Below are 17,262 nucleotides of genomic sequence, written 5' to 3'. Positions count from 1 at the left end.
TATGTAACCTTGGACAAGTTACTCAACCTTTCTCAGCCTCCGAGTCTCCATGTAGAAGGAGGGGAGACTAACCCTCCAAAGCACAGGATTCAAATCTACTCTGCTGGAAGAGAGTGGTGCTGTTCATTTACCCATTCACCAGCCCCAGAACTCCAGGTGTAGCTCAATCTATTCACAGCAAGGGTGTGGACTTGGGTGGCTGCCAGATCTTGATTTTCAGATCCTTTGCAAAGCTTATCATTATATAAATGAATTGGAGCCTAAAGCTGTGCCTGGCAACCTTCCTTTCTGTAACTTGGAGCCAGGAGTTACAAATACTAACAGAAAACTTGGCTGCAGTATTTGATAGTAGCTTAACATCATGAGGGGCCTACAGGAAGGGGAGATATTTTTTATCCTGTTATCTGCTTGGAAAGTAAAATAAACTGCCTGGTGAGGAGCAAGATGCCATATTCCTTTTCTATCTCACCTTCACCCCATGCCTTTATGAATAGTATTTATGTCAGGGATTAAAATCTTTTAAAAATAATAGCAGTCATTTATAATGCTTTAAGTTTTACAAAGTGCTTTATCTCCTATAGGCATTTTATAGTTAAGAAGGCTGAGGCTTAGAGCAATTAAATAACTTATCCACAACTCCACATTAAATGGCAGAAGAATTTGAACCCCAATCTATGGGACTTAATATCCAACACTATGTCCATCATGTCATGCAGCCTCCCATGTTCCTACCTAATTGATTCTAAGATACCACATGTAGTGCAATGAACATTATTAGATATAATCAGTAATAATTAAGACTAATATTACTATAATACTAGAATTCTTTGAGATGTTTATGGTACCACCTATCCATGTGACATATTAGAACATGAGCTAATGGAAAATGAGTGCTTGGAAGCAGACTAAATCTTCATTCTGATAGCTGCTTATCAGAGACTCAAACTTCAGGCATTTTGGGGGGGCACAGTCAACCCCATTCTATCTTAAAGAATTATAATATAGCCAACATCTGAATGAAAACTGATGAGCCTGAGGACTGGACCCATTCTTGATCTCTGGTCATTCTAGTACTGAGCAAACCTTTGGGAAGGGGTAATTATCAAAACAATCTGGTACTGGTTAAGAAACTGAGTGGTAGATGAGTGAAATAGATTAGGTGCACAATACATATAGAAAATGACCATAGTAACCTAGTGTTTGATAAACCCAAAGATCCAAGATTTTGGGAGAAGAATTTACTATTGAACAAAAATTGCTGGGAAAATTGGAAAGCAGTTTGGAAGAAAGTAGGTATAGAACCACAACTCATACCATATATCAAGCTAATGTCAAAATGGATACATGATTTAGAAATAAAAGGTGATAGCATAAGCAAATTACAGGAGTGCAGAATATCTTAACCTGTCTGATCTATGCAAGGGAAGAATTTGTGACCAAATAAGACACAAAGAGTATTATGGGATATAAAATGAATAATTTTGATTATATCACACTAAAAGGTTTTTACACAGGGGCAGCCAGGTAGCACAGCGAGTAAGAACACTGGCCCCAGTGTCAGGATGACCTGGGGATCGAATCTGGCCTCAGACATTTAGCACCCACCCAGAAACACCTGGCTGTGTAACCTTGAGCAAATTACTTAACCCCAATTGCTTTAAAAAAATGAAAATAAAAGGTTTTTACACAAACAAAACCAATGCAGGAAAGATTAGAAGGAAAGTAAGAAACAGGAAAAAAAATTAGAGCAAGTTTCTCTGATAAAGGTCTCAATTCTCAAATGTATAGAGAACTGGGTCAAATTTAAAAGAATATGAATCATTCCCCAATTGATAAATGAACAAAGGATATAATCATGAAAAAAAGCTCTAAAGCACTACTGATTAGAGAAATGAAAACTAAAACAACTCGGAAGTACTACCTTAACCTATCACACTGGCAAATAAGACAGAAAAGGAAAATGATAAATGTTGGAGGAGATGTGAGAAAATTGGGACACTAATGCACTATTGGTGAACTGATCCAACCATTCTAGACAGCAATTTGGAACTATGGCCAAAGGGTTATAAAACCATCCATACCCTTTGACCCAGCAATAGCACTACTAAGTCTGTACCTGGAAGAGATCAAAGGAAAGGGACCAAATTGTACAAAAATACTGATAACAGCTCTTCTTGTGTCAGAAAAGAATTGGAAATTGAAAGGATATCCATCAATTGTGGAATGGCTAAACAAGTTGTAGTATATGATTGTGATGGAATATTATTGTACTATAAGAAATGATGAGCAGGATACTTTCAGAAAAACTTTGCAAGACTTACATGAACTGATGAAAAGTGAAATGAGTAGAACCAGGAGAACGATGTATACAGTAATAGCAATACTAGGTGAAGATCAACTGGGAATGACTTAGCTATTCTCTGCAATACAATGATCCAAAACAATTCCAAAAGACTTATGATGAAAAATGCTATCCACTTCCAGAGAAAGGATGAATGGTATCCAAATGCAGATTGAAGCATAATTAAAATTCTTTTCTTTATTATTATTGTTATTTTTTTGGTCTCCATTTTCTTTTGCAACATGGCTAATATGGAAATATTTTGTATAATTGAACATGTATAATCTATATCTAATCACTTGCCTTCTCAAGGATGGGAGAGATGGGAGGGGGGAGGAAGAAAATTTGAAACTCAAAAATTTTTTTTAAATGTCTACAGGTTTACATGTGGTTGAGAAAAGAAAATTTTAAAAGGAAATTCCACTATGTATGAAAATAATTTGTCTATGAGCCCAAGTCCTATTAAACTGGAAAACTGTCAGTGGTAGAAGGAATAAAAAAAAATGTTTTCCACAGAGGTTAGGTAGGGTAGGCAGGAGTATTAGATTTTTTTCAAAAATTTTTAATATTTTTTACAAATTCATTCAATTTATAACATCTGATCTTTATGTTATATAGATTTAATTTTCTCTTTCAACTTTACAAATTCTTGTTATTAATGACTTGTTTTATATTTTAGTCTTAGTAAAAAAAGTCAACAATAAGCCTGGTTTCCATTTTTAAAGGGTTATTTATCATAGTTATAAAAATCTTAAATATTTTCTAATATTATATTATAGGTAAAGTTTTTTTTGTTTCAAGACTACTACATCACAAGGTATAAGAAGAACCCTCCAAAATCTTCAAGCCTACAAGCCCCAGGGTATCATACTCAACATTGGTGAAAAATGTGGATTATAACAGAAATATAGTATTTTTAAATATAGTATAGAAATATCATATTTTTAAAAGGAAAAAAATTGAAAATTTTCAACTTGGAAAAGCACCAGTCTTCAGCAGTGCTTAAAATTTCTCTTGAATACTACAGATGGAGTATATAAAACATGATACTTGCATTTAACCCTCACTGTAAGCTGACACATTATTGGATCTCTTCTATCTAGGGCAACATGATTATGAACACCAGAGTTTCTGCTAGTTTTTCACATACAACAGTTTGAAGAGGAGGAAAATAGTATTAACTTGGCATTCCAACACAAAACCATAAAAGGAATGTTAAAAAAATGTGTCTTCTGGAGGAGTTCATTTTAAGCTATGAATTTTCCCCAACTAACTGGGATGGTGACAACAAGTTTGTTGATACAGTGGTATAGCTTACATATGATTGGAAGTTCTCACTTGTGCTACAATTTTTAAAAAATTAATTAATTAATTTACTTTTGGTTTACAACATTCAGTTCCACAAATTTTCTTCCCCTCTCTCTCCTCCAATCCTCCCTCTCCGCCCCCATGGCAGTGTGCAATCAAATATAGGATCTACAAATACTTTCACATTAAACATTAGTCAGGTTGTAGGGGATTATAATCAATGGAATGAACAATGGGAAAGAGGAAACAAAACAAGAAAAAGAGAGAGCAAGTAGTTTGCTTCAATCTGCATTCAGACTCTGCAGCTCGTTCTCTGGATGAGGATCTCTTTCCATCATGAGTCTTTTGGAGCTGTCTTATAACTTTACATTGCTGACAGGAGCCCAGTCTATTGAAGTTAGTCGTCACACATATATTGTGTCTGTGATTGTGTACAGATTTCTCCTGGTTCTGCTCTTCTCACTCAACATCAGTTTATATAATTCTCTCCAGGTTTTTATGAAGTCCACCTGCTCCTCATTTCTTATAACACAGTAGTATTCCATTACATTCATATACCACAACTTGTTCAGCCATTCCCCAATTGATGGGCATCCCTTGATTTCCAATTCTTTGCCACCACAAAAAGAGCCGCTATAAATATTTTTGTACATATGGGTCCTCCTCCCGCTTCTGTGATCTCTTTGGGATACAACCCTAGAAGTGGTATTGCTGTGTGGAAGAGTATGTTGTGCTACAATTTTACCTCTCCTACTTTTTGAGTAACAAGGCATTGTAGAACCTTAGCCCAGAGGAAAGATTTGGGCCTTACAAATCTACAATTTTTTGAGAGAGTGGAAAAGCTGACATGTAAAAAGCCATCCACCTTCCTTTACTGCCTGTGGATTCTCTCAACATGATAAAAAAACCAAAAACAAAACAATAAAACAATAAGAAAACCAACCAAAAATCTCTCCTACACTGTGATTCTCTGTTGGGAGAAACTTATGATTTATGTGCTACATTCAAACAGTATGAAAAGCGCCCCTGAATTTTTCAATGAATCGTTAAAATGCTTAGGTTTTCTTGAGGTTGCTTTGTTGTCTCTTCTCCAGGATAACTGAGAGTCACAGAACTTCCTCAGAGGCTCCTTCTCACAGTTTAATGACTTTTAGTTGAGATTGGGTTTCAGAACTCAGAAAGGAAAATGTCCATATTCTCTTTCCATCGCAGCCAACTCCAGTGCTCAGAAAGTAGAAAATTTTGACTTTTACATGCCTTATTTTTTCCTATTTCTTTCATGTTTACTTAGAAAAACTGATTTTAAGTTTGAGAACAACTAGTGATGGAAAAGATTTTGAAAATCAAAAGAACTTGATACTTCCCATTTATTTTGTTCTCATTTAACAAGAAGATTTGATACTCTGAAGAAAAAATGGCTGCTCCCTCGTGTCTATACTCTCTCCAGACTCCTTCTCCTTCTGTGTTGCCAGTGACCTTGATTCCTTGTATCTTTTTGTTTCTAGCTCTTCTTTCCCAGCTTTCAACCTCCTTTTCCCCTGGCCTTTGTTGTCTTTCCCTATTAGAAAGACTAGAATTTAAGCTTATTGAGGGCAGGAACTGGATTACTTGCTATTTTTTTTTATTATTCCCAATGTTGGCACAGTGACTGGCACATAGTAGGAGCTTAATACATGTGCAATCTGTTTACCAATAATAGTACATCAAAATCTTCTCCTTGGGAATGATATAATTAATTCATGTGGACTTTGAAAAGGATAATTGAAGAAAATTCTTTTTCCTAAGGATCTTAGGATACTTCCCAAACATTCCCATTAAGAATGATATAATATTGCTAGGCTCTTCTCACTAATTATGCAAAACCACTAATGGTTCCATAAACTCTTTTCCTAGGCTCCAGAATGAATCTATTCAGAAAGTAGCTTAAGGCAGACTTTCTGAAAACTCAGGAGACCCACAGGAGCTAGAGAGACTAGGCACCCTGTCCCTGATTCTAGGTAGCCACATGAGAGTGTGTTTAATTCCTACTTCTGGTTTCCTAAAGCAGTGTATGATGGGATACTACTGTAGAATGCTGCATCTGCCTACTGAATCATTTGCACAGTATGAGGACAACTGATAGGGACATCTATATTCTAGGACATCTCTCTAGTTCCACTTTATTATTGCACCATTTCTCATGCTGTGAGAGAACTAGCTTGTACACAATTCCTTCCTAAGTGATCACCTGCTGTTTTGTACATTTTCACAGATATGTCTTACTGTCTTTTGGGAATGAAGAAGGAACTATAGCATGATTTAGGTCTGGGAGGCTTAGAGGATCCTAACTCTCAAGCAAGATATGCTTCTTTTTTCCACTGTGGATGGATGTATCATTATGATTAGACCGAATCATATCAAACTAAAAACCATTTATTGAACACCTGCTGTGTGAAAGGCACTGCCATGGGAATCATAGAAGATAGAAACAAGTAGCCCTGCTAACAGGCTGTTAGGTGTTATAGTGAATAAAGTGATGGACTTCAAGTTAATAAGACATCAGTTTGAATCCTGTCTGACACTCAATAGATTTATGACCATGAGCAAGTCACTTTAGCCCTTTTCAGCTTCAGTTTCCTCATCTGTAAAATGGGGGTAATAATGGCACTACCATACCTGGTTCTTTGTAAAGCACTTTACAAACCTTAAAGTCAAATGTAAGTGCTAGCTGTAATAATAATGATCATTATTATTACTGTTATTCTAGATGTAGAGGAATTTATCACCTATTAGGGAAGTCAAGATATATCTGTATGAAGAATTAAGTAATAATAAGGGAATAGTAGGCCATGGTGACAATAAAAATGTCATCATACAGATCATTATCCCTTTTTTCTTAGACTATTGGACTATCATCCTAATTGGCTTTCCCATCTTCAAATATCTCTCCTTTCCACCCAATCTCTTTATCATTATTCTAGCAATTTTCCTAATGTTCTAGTTTGTTCATATTAATGCTACACTAAAAAACCTTCAATGGCTTTTTATTGCCTACTAAATCAAGTTCAACTCCTAACTCTGGTACCCAAGACCCTCCATAATCTAGCTGTAACCTGCACATCCAGCCTCGTCTCATACTGCAGCATTTCAGATGTTACACATTCCACACAAATTGGTCTATACTCCCTCTCTTTCCTTCATCTGCCCTTTTTTGTCTCTAGGTGTCTCCTTATGTAGTTCTCCATTCCTAAAATGTCTTTTAGGAATGTCATCTCCCCTTTCCCTCTTTTTTGTTGAAAGTCGCCCATTCTACCATACCCTCATTCAGAAATGAACTCCAGGTGCTAAATTTATCTGTTTAATTGAACTGAATGGAGGACAAAATGGTGCAATCCATTTGGTGAAATGGTGTGAGCCAAATCACAGAAAAGGGAAAGTACAAGGCATGTGGTGCACAGTTTGGCTGGAGTGGAAGGTTCAGGAATTCACCATTTTGAAGGTCAGTCTGGAAAGGGAGGTGGAGGCCATAGGGAAGAGCACACTGAGTCTCAGAAGAAGCAGAAGTCTAGATAGGCAATGTAGAGTCATTAAAGTTCTTTTTTTAAATTGAGAAGTCATAAAGTGATAGGAAGTAATAATTAATAATGTTAAATAATATTTGGTAAGTGACCACCTGCTCCAGGCACTTTGCTAGGTGGGGCCTTAGCTCATGAGAGATGGAAAAATTATAGCTATTACTTGGCATTTCTGGTTCCCTTTACCTTTTCTAAAACCTCCCCCTTGGTAGAGGTCAATTTTTTATATTTTCCTCATTTGTTCATTCTTTTAAAAACTCTAATATTTTCTCTAAGTATACATAATTAATGCAACTCTGTTTTTATGGGGATTAAGCCAATGATCAAAAACACTTAGTTGTCTTTTCTCTCCCTGTATGATTTCAGTGAGTTATAGTTATTTTAATATCAACTTCTCCAGAGTTATACGTGTTCCCCTTGCCTGTCTCTTTTTCTTTTTCTGTTTTTAAAGCACACTCACAAGCTGTATGAGTGATACTGACTAAAATGAACTACAGGTGAGCTGCTGTAGTTTAACTTAAGCAATGAGCAAATGTACTTTGTCATTTGTCATTGTAGAAAATCTAGGCAGGGGTTCCCTTCTAAGTTTGAGGCTATGTTGCAATGCTGGTAAAAGTGCGGGAAGAAGCTTTTATTAATAGGTGAGGGAAAATGCAAGTGGTTAATATCAGCTCTTCTGTGCTGCTTCTTCTAGCTGATTCCTTGATGGATTGGGGGAAGATATATAACACATACATGTATGTATATATTATATATGCAGGTAGAGATAAAAAACATATATATACATAAGCAAATGTGTATATATATATACACACATGCACAAACATATATGTATATATAAATAATGTAGTTCTTTTTTATTTTTTTATTTTTCAGAGAACCATAACTTTAATAAACAATTACATTTATATGTACATACATAATAGGGTACTGCCAAGACGCGTCATGCCTGCTGTCCCCACTCAGCCTCCTTTATGACAACAGTCTAAGAATTAAGTTCTGAAAAGGTATCCTGATGGATTTTCTCCTGCTAAAGATGGTAATTCAGAAAAATGATGTGCTGCATGACAACTACTTAGAGGGATGTGCTGAGTAACAAAAAGTGACATTTAACATCCAGTTGCTCTTAATATTTTGCTTGAACCCTTTGCCCTTGAAAATGGGCCTGAAGTACTGTTTCCCAGGTACAACTTCAACAATGGTATTGGCAAAGGTCATGGCTCCATTTATTTGAAGAGGATAAATACTCACAATATGGCAAAAAGCAAAGACTAATCAATCAATCAATCCACTGTTTTGGGAGCATTTGCCGGGCTAGCATCTGTGATGGTAGCCAAATACATGAGATTTCTGTGCAATACATGCTGGTACTGTGTGCACTCTGAAGCCCAGCCCTTGTTCTGGTACTCCACAATGCAGCGGATCAGCTGGTCATTTTCTTCTAGCAACCGCTGGATGGTCTCCTGATTAACTTCCGCCTTCCCCCTCAGCCGCTCTGGCACAAACGCTACCGACATCCCGGGAACCGAGTGGCAACCCTCAGGAACTAATAATGTAGTTCTTAATCTGTTATTTTACTAATATGAGAGAAATTCCAGTGGGGAAAGTCTCTCCACCAGTACATATCAGTGACCCTTCCATAACTTATTATCTTAGAGACTTGAGGGCATTTAGAAACTAAGTGATTTGCCTGTGGTCACACAGGCAGGACTTAAGATCCTTCTGATTCCAAGGCCAGCTATAATGCTATCACATAAGCCTAATAGAATCATGTAACGTAGAGACCTTAGAGCCCAGGAAATCTAACCACCTTTAATTTTTTTTCTAATAGATCAGGAAACTGAGTCTCAGAGAAGCAAAATGATCTACCCAAAGGCACATAGTTACTACTAGTACTGGGTTCTAGACCTGTGGTTCTAGATTCCCTTATCCCATAATCTTTTTCATATACAATGCATTACACATGTTTTAAGAAGTTCTATACCAAACCCAACTGATTAATCATATCATACAGTACAGTCAGAGGAAGCTAGGTGATATACTAAATATAGCCTTGGACCTGGAGTCAGGGGGACCAGAATTCAAATGCAGCCTCCAACACTTAGAAACTTAGTGACCCTGGGCAGGTTATCTAAGTTTCTTCATCTGAAAAATGGACATAATAATAGCATCTACCTCCCAGGGTTGTTATGAGGACAGAATGAGATAATATTGATAAAGTGCTTAGTACCTGGCACATAGTAGGCATATTAATAAATGCTTTTCCCTTTCCTTCTTTCTTCTCTCTTCCTCCCAAACAAAACCTTTCCCAACAAGTGACCACCAAGGCTCTAATTGAACATCCACAGCAATCTCATTACGTCCTGAGGCAACATACTCTGCTTTGAGGCAACTCTTATCCAGAGGAAGTTTTTGCTTGTATCAAGTTAAATCTGTCCTAGGGCAATTTTCAACCTATGCTCCTAATTCTGCCTTCTGGGTCCAAGTAAAACTAGTAATCCCACTTCTGCTAGACAGTTCTTCATAATGTTTAAATAATGCAAAAAGACCCAGACGAAATCTTCTGTAGTAAACATCCCCAATTCCTTCAAATAATCCCCATCTCTCACCATTCAGATTACAATTATACTTCCTAAGATGCAGCATCCAGAAAAGAACACAGCATTCCAGAAATGGCTGAATGGTTTCCAAGATTTTGTTAGTCTACAGAGGTGACATTAGCTTTTCGTTTGCCGCCATGTCACGCTGTTGATTTCTATTAAATTTTAAGTTAATTAACACTCCTCCTCTTCCAAGATCTGTTTACAAGATAAGCTGGTGCTTAGCCATGCCCTACCTTTCATCCTGAGCTTGTGCATTTGACATTTGGAGCCCCAGTATAGCATTTGACATTTACTCAAATGGAGCTGTGACCTCTGCTGGAGATCGGTTGGAGCAAAAGTTCCTTTTAAGAAGTAGATATATAGCTCAGCTACTCCTACCTCTCTGGTTTGGCCTTTGTCCACGACTTCCCGCAGATGAGTTGGTTGGTCATAGAGGGCCCATTCAACAGATGGCGAAGAGTGCTTTTCTCACTTGCTTTGGACATTGTGAAGATGCCAAAGGAGCTCACTCAGGCTGCCTATCAGTCCTCACTTGCTCTCACCATATCTTTTAGATTCTGTCCTTTCTGGATGACATCCTTCACTCTGGCTCTTTAACTCTCCATATCTGAGATGTGTGGTCCCTTGCTCACACACTTTCACAATGTCCTTGTACTTCAAATGCTGACTCCCAACTCACTGGTATCTTCCATGCCTCAAAATGCACTTTCTACTTGTCTCTACCTGCCAGCTTTCCTGGCTTCCTTCAAGACTCAGTTCAAATTCTGCCTTTTGCAAGAGGCCCTTCCTAGTTCCCCTAACTGCTAATTCCTTCCATCTGAGATCACTGCCATTCACCTTGTATCTATTTTACATATACATGGGTTGTTTTTATGCTGCTTCCCCTATTAGAATATAAGCTCTCTGAGAGCAGACTGTTTTTTACTATTCTCTGTGGCTAAAACAGTTAATAGAGCACTTTGTACATGGTGAGTATTTAATAAATATTTGTTGATTAACTAGTAAAGTAAAAAGTTTTTAAATATGGACCCAATGATTGTTTTTTCTAGGACTAGCCTAATTTTCTTCAGAGAGACTCAATCACAGTGAGTTGTCCACCAAATGACAAATTTTTAAGGCTACAGTATCTGACAAATACCACTCAGTCCCTCCCAGCTTTACATCTATTTCTACGGAAAGGAGGGCTGTAACCTGTATTGGTGGACGAAGTACTCACTCCAATGAAACTATGAATCCTTGAAGAACTGAAATCTCGGCTTTGATGGAGTGAGCAGCAGTGATAATTCTGTGATTTCTAGATACATATTCAAAGAAGAAAGTTGGTTATCTCCTTAAAAATGAATTAAGATACTCTGACATTTTAGAGATCGCAAGGTTTTGCAACTCTAAAAATAACTGACATTTTAAAAGTTTTCAGGACATCTTATATACTTGTTCTCATAGTGGCTTTATGACTTCCCTATAAGGTAGATACTCCATAGAGCATCCCAAAAGCTATTAGAGCTCAAAACTGCTCTAAGACTTTTGAGTCACCTTGTATTACCACTCCCCATTTTTCAGATGAAGGAGAAGAGAATCAGAGAAGGCTATGTGACTTGTAACCACACAGCTTATAAGTCTCAGAGGGAGGATTTGAAACCAAGTCTTCCTTACTCTAACCCTAGCACTTTGATAATTATTTCTGATTAGCTCTTTTTCATGTGATTATATACACATGTGTATGTATATAACTATATATCTATACACAGACTCACACATATAGTTATTTGTATATGTATGTTATTCTCCCACTAGATTATAGGTTCCAGGAAGGTGTCTCATCACCCTAAACTTTCTATTTCCCCCAGTACTTAGCATAGTGCTCTAAACACAGTGGGCATTTAAGAAATGTCTTTTGGCTGAATCAGTGAAATAAGTGAATGCTCTGTTGATGGCATCACACTAACCTGCTTCACCAATGATCCAGTTTTATTTAGTCAATTTTATGCAGTCACACTTAAAGATGCTATAAAATATTTGAAAGTGATGCATTTAATTTTTTAAAAGAACTCTTGAATCTCAAGAAGCTAGGAGCATGACAAAAAGCCCATGAGGAAGCCATCTCCTGAAGTATATAGCCAAACCTTCTGTGTGTGTGTGCACACACATGCACACACACACATGAGCACACTCACACACATGAGCACACACACACACCAGACAAAGATTATGGCCATGTTGACAGAGTTTACCACACTTTGGATTGTTAATGACCAAGGTTATGTTCCAGCTCTCTCTAGGGAAACTAAGAATGTGGAATAAGATTTTTATCAGCAATCAATACAAAGCTGAAGACTGCCAGTTAATTCTTCTACCATTGAGCAGTACAGTGCTCAATGTTACATTTGTGGACTAACAATTAGAGAACAGAATTGAAGAAGCTCAGAATATCATTTAAGTACTATAGCTGGAAGGCAAAATAAGTCTTCATGGTATCAGGGATTTAGAAATGGAAGAAATATTAGTAGCTAAATCCAAACCCCTCATTTTATAGATGAGGAAACTGAGGCTTATCAATTTTAACTGTAGTCATACAGGTAACAAGTGTCAGAATTCATCTCACTGACCCAAGTCTAGCCTTTTCCACTATAATACACTACTTCTCAACATGATGCACTAACCTCGGCTGAAACGTATTCCATTCTCACTTATCCCTCAGAAAATCATAGCTTCCTTCATGAAACAGCCCTATTGTTATTTATCATTGTTGTTTTTTGTTGTTGTTGAGTTGTTTCAGCTATATCTGACTTTTCGTGACCCCACTGGGGTTTTCTTGGCAAAGATATTAGATAAGTTTGCAATTTCCTTCTTCACCTCATTTTACTAATGAGGAACTGAGGCAAACAAGGTTAAGTGGCTTGCCTAGAGTCAGACAGCTAGTAAGTGTCTGAGGCCAGATTTGAACTCAGGTTCACTAGATTGCAGGGTCAGTGCTCTATCTACTGTGCCACTTAGCTCCCTTAGTGTTACTTCCTATATGAAGTTTTTACGGATAGCCCTTATTTTAAGTTAATTATCCTTCCTCCTTTTGGAAATTATTTTTATATTGTTTTCCATATATTTTCTATTAACTTATATGAATAAATGTTAGATTCTACTAGTAAAATATAAGCTCCTTGAGGACAAGAATTCTTTAATATCTGTCTTTGTATCTCTAGTGCCTAAAATTATGTCTATCATGAAATAGATGCTTGTCAAGTTGTTTGAACATACAAGTATTTCAACAGTTTCCATACTTTGTGGTTGTGAGATACAAGATGGAAATTTTAGCTTCTTGGTTACTTTCACCCTCACTGACTCATATTTGACCTTATATTGATTGACACAGCCAAGTTTGCCAATAAGAATAATCTTGATTTTCTCATTAAAATATTAATGCCAAAATGGAACTTGCTGAAATGAGACTACAGTATGATGAAATGGATACACAAGGAAGATGTAATGAATCAATTAACATGCATTTTTTAAAATGCCTGTGATGTGTCAGGCACTATGTTAGGTATTAGAGGTACAAATACAATAAATGAAATAATCTCTACTCCCAAAGAGCTTATTTTTGAATGGGAAATACAAAGACATATACATATGCACACATAGACACATATACATGATATATGTACAAATATGGTTGGCTGGTTATCCTTTGTTCTTGAAGAGGATCAAAATGATATCATTATATAATTATATAGAGGATCAAGGTACAGTGTGTCCAACTGTGCCTGCACAGACCAATAGGAGCTTGGAAGGCCCTAACACAGTTTGGGCACAAATGGTATATATCAACATTTGGGGTAGAAATGTCTATAAATTTGTGCATCTCATTTCTTTTGAGCTACTGCAATTCTACTTTGCTCATGGAGCACAGTGTCTTCTTTGATGCAGGCACACCATACTGGGTGGTCCTGTGCCAGTGTCTCCCACTTCTTACAATCAATTCCAAAGTTCTTCAGAGAGACCTTGAAAGTATCCTTGTATTGCTTTTTCTGATCTCTGTGTGAGTTCTCCATAAAATATTCTTTTAGGAAAATATGCATTTGGCATCAAACAACATGGCTAGCCCACTAGAGATGCACCCTCTGCAGTAGAGTTTGAATATTTGGCAGCTTAGCTTGAGAAAGGACCTCAGTGTTCAGTACTTTATCTTGATGGGTGATCTTCAGAATCTTCCTAAGACAATTCAAATGGAAGTGATTCAGTTTCCTAGCATGGCACTGGTATACTAGTATACTGTCCAGGTTTCACAGGCTTACAGTGAGGTCAGCACAATGGTTTTGCAGAGCTTCAGTTTGGTAGGCGGTCTAATACCTCTTCTTTGCCACACTTTCTTTAGGAGCCTTCCAAACAATGAGCTAGCTCCTGAGATGTGTGTGCCATCATCTATGGGTACATACTGTGTATTGCCAAGGTAAGTGAACATATCCCCAGGCTTCAATATTTCTCCATTTGTTGTAACTGATGGTTTCATGTATGGATGGTGTGGGTGGCTGGTGGAAAACCTCTATTTTCTCGGCGTTAACTGTTAGGCCAAAATTAGTAGAGGCAGCAGAGAATTAAACCATACTTTGTTGCATCTCAGCTTCAGAGACTGAGGCTGCACCAAGTGTCCCTCGACTTGAGTCTTGGCTTGTAGCCTTTTCAAGTTAATGATTTACTATCAGTGCAGTAGCTTGATGCCGTTTTCGTCCTCAATGAAGATGTCTGACAACATTGCTGAAAATATCATGCTAAAAAGCATGCAAGCAAGTACACAGTATTGCTTCATTCCCCTGGTGAGTGGGACTGCATGAGAGCATCATCCATTATCCAGAACTCATGTAAGCACGCCATCATGAAACTGACATAGAAAACTGATGTACTTCTCCAGACAACCGCATTTTGCTGTGATTTGCCACAAATCCTCATGACTGACAGTATGAAAGGCCTTGGGAAGATTGATGAATGTGGTGTACTCTGTTCTGCTCCTGGCATTTCTAGCATAGTGTCTATCATGGAAGAGGTGCTTAATAAATAGTTGTCGAGTTATTTGAATACACAAGCATTTCAACAGTTTCCATCCTTCTCTCTGGTTGTGAGACACAAGATGGAAATTTTGACTCCTTGGTTATTTTCACCCTCACTGAGTCACATTTAGCCTTGTATTGACATAGACAAGTTTGTTGATAAGAGTAATCTTACTGGGGCGGCCAGGTGGCGCAGTGAGTAAGAGTGCCGGCCCCAGAGTCGGGAGACCTGGGATCGGTTCTGGCCTCAGATTCTTCACACCCACACACACACACACAAAACTGGCTGTGTAACCTTGAGCAAGTTACTTAACCCCAATCGCTTTAAAAAAAAAAGTAATCTTACTTTTGGCCAAAATATTAACACCCAAGTGGAACTTGCTCAAATTTAACTACTGTATGATGGAATAGATGCATAAGGAGGATTCAATGAATCAATTAACATGCAATTATTAAATGCCTACTATGTACCAGGCACTATGCTAGGTATGAAAGATATAAATACAATGAGGAACAATCCCTATTCCCAAAGAGTTTATATTTGGATGGGAAATACAATGAAGCATGATGTATGTAAGCATATATATATATATATATATGTAATAAATATAAAGACATTAAAAAAAAAGGTAGTTTGGGAAAGGAGGGCAGCATTGCTAGGGAATCAAGAAAACCTTCAGGTAGCTGGATGGTGGTGCCTGAGCTGTATCTTGAAGGAATCTGTGAGGCAGAAGTTGGAGAGGGAGCATTCTAGACAGGAGGAATGTCCAGTGCAAAGGATAGAAAATGGAACTTCAGAGTGAGCAACTAGCAAGATGGGCAGTCTAGCTCAACTGCAGAATGTGGGAGGGTAAAAATGTTTATTGAGATTGGAAAGAAAGGCTGGGACCAGACTGTGAAGGTCTTCAAAAATTAAGGAAGAGAATTAAAAATTAAGTAAGAGAAGGAGAAGGAGGAGGAGAAGATGATGGAGACGAAGATACTGAGGAGGTAAATATACTGCAGGAAACCAGAGATGTCAAGAGGGATAAGAGCTTATATTGCCTCATGCCAAAGGACAGATTACACAGGTGAGACAGTGTAAAAGTATTTCCTGGCCAACCACAAGAGTCCTCAGTAATCTATTTGAAGACCAAGGAGAGTGATATGAAGCAGGTACAAAGTGCCCCAAAATTCTTTAAACTATTAAAGCTTAAAACTGCATGAAGACTTTTGGGAAAGTCTTAAAACAGGCTTAATATTTTGAAGTCTTTCATAACCACAAAAGAACAGTGTGAACAACAATCACAACATTCATAGATTGATAGGACTTTAAGATTTGAAAATGGTTTCATATTCATGGCTTCTTTTGATACTTACAACAACCTGGTGAGGGAAAAAACCTATGTGATTATCCCCATTTTGAAGATCCTACTCTATTGTTCTTTCTCTGTCTCTCTCCCTCCTCCCTCTCTCTCTCAATATATATGTTTATGTTTATATACACACACTGTATCACTGACCCCTACAGAAACAAGAATAACGTATTAATCAGCTCTGCTGTGGAATTTCTCTTTTGCTGATAAATGACATGTTTTAACAATGTGTGTGCTGTTTTTGCGAAGGAAAGAACAATGGTCTTAAAGTTGGAAAAATCTGTCTCTTAGTTCTAGCTCTGATTTGTGATATGGCTATGGGCAAGGTACATAAACCTTTCTGGGCCTCAGTTACCTCATCTGTAAAATGTCAACAGCGATACTTGTATCATCTATTTTAGTCAGTAAATAAACATTTATTCTATGGGCCACACACCGTGCTAAGCATTAGGGGTACAAAGAAAGACAAAAGATAACTAGTTCCTGCTTTCAAGGAAGTTACTAAATAAAGTGGGAGACAATATATCAACAGCTATGTACAAGCAAATTGTATGTGGGACAAACTGGGGATTATCAATAGAGGGAAGGTACTAGAATTGAGGGAGATGAGGAAAGGCTTCCTACAGAAGGGCCATTATCACGAGACCAAACCCATGATTTCTCTGGTAAATGGAACTCCTGGAAAATACTTTTACTAATTCAGGTTGGAACTTTTTTTTTTTTGCAATATCTAGTCTTGGAGCACCAGGGCACTGAAGGCTTAAGTGATCTGCCCAGGGTCATACAGCCAGCATGTGATGGAGGAAAGACTTGAAGTTTTCACAGCTCAATGTGCCTTTCTAGCCACCACATCATGCTGACTCTGCTATAAGGAAAGCCCTGTGTAAACTTTGAAGTGCTATGAGTTATTAGTAGGAATATTAATAAATATCCAATTTTGAATAAGATGAAAGATATAGAACCTGCCTCCTTAATTGTTTCAGTGTTTTATTCTTGTGTTCAATTTGCTTTGCTTCTGTTCAAATGCTTTCATTACCGTCAATAAAACTGACAAGAGAGAAC

At 37.5% G+C, this 17,262-nt stretch overlaps 1 protein-coding gene and 1 pseudogene across 1 annotated transcript in view; both read right to left on the bottom strand.

Annotated features, from left to right (window-relative positions):
- The window catches only part of LOC138176033 (membrane-associated guanylate kinase, WW and PDZ domain-containing protein 2-like), a 1,726,709-nt gene that overhangs the window by 164,490 nt on the left and 1,544,957 nt on the right, over positions 1–17,262 (bottom strand). The window lies entirely within an intron of this gene.
- On the bottom strand, positions 8,180–8,723 carry LOC138176032 (SS18-like protein 2 pseudogene; annotated as a pseudogene).

Source organism: Petaurus breviceps, unplaced genomic scaffold (genome assembly GCF_028583685.1).
Source record: "Petaurus breviceps papuanus isolate PSGF00001 unplaced genomic scaffold, PetGlider_PUasm1.0 80, whole genome shotgun sequence".
In the NCBI taxonomy this organism is placed as follows: Eukaryota; Metazoa; Chordata; class Mammalia; order Diprotodontia; family Petauridae; genus Petaurus; species Petaurus breviceps.
Note: the sequence above shows the minus strand (reverse complement) of the source record. Positions and strands in the feature narration are given on the sequence as shown.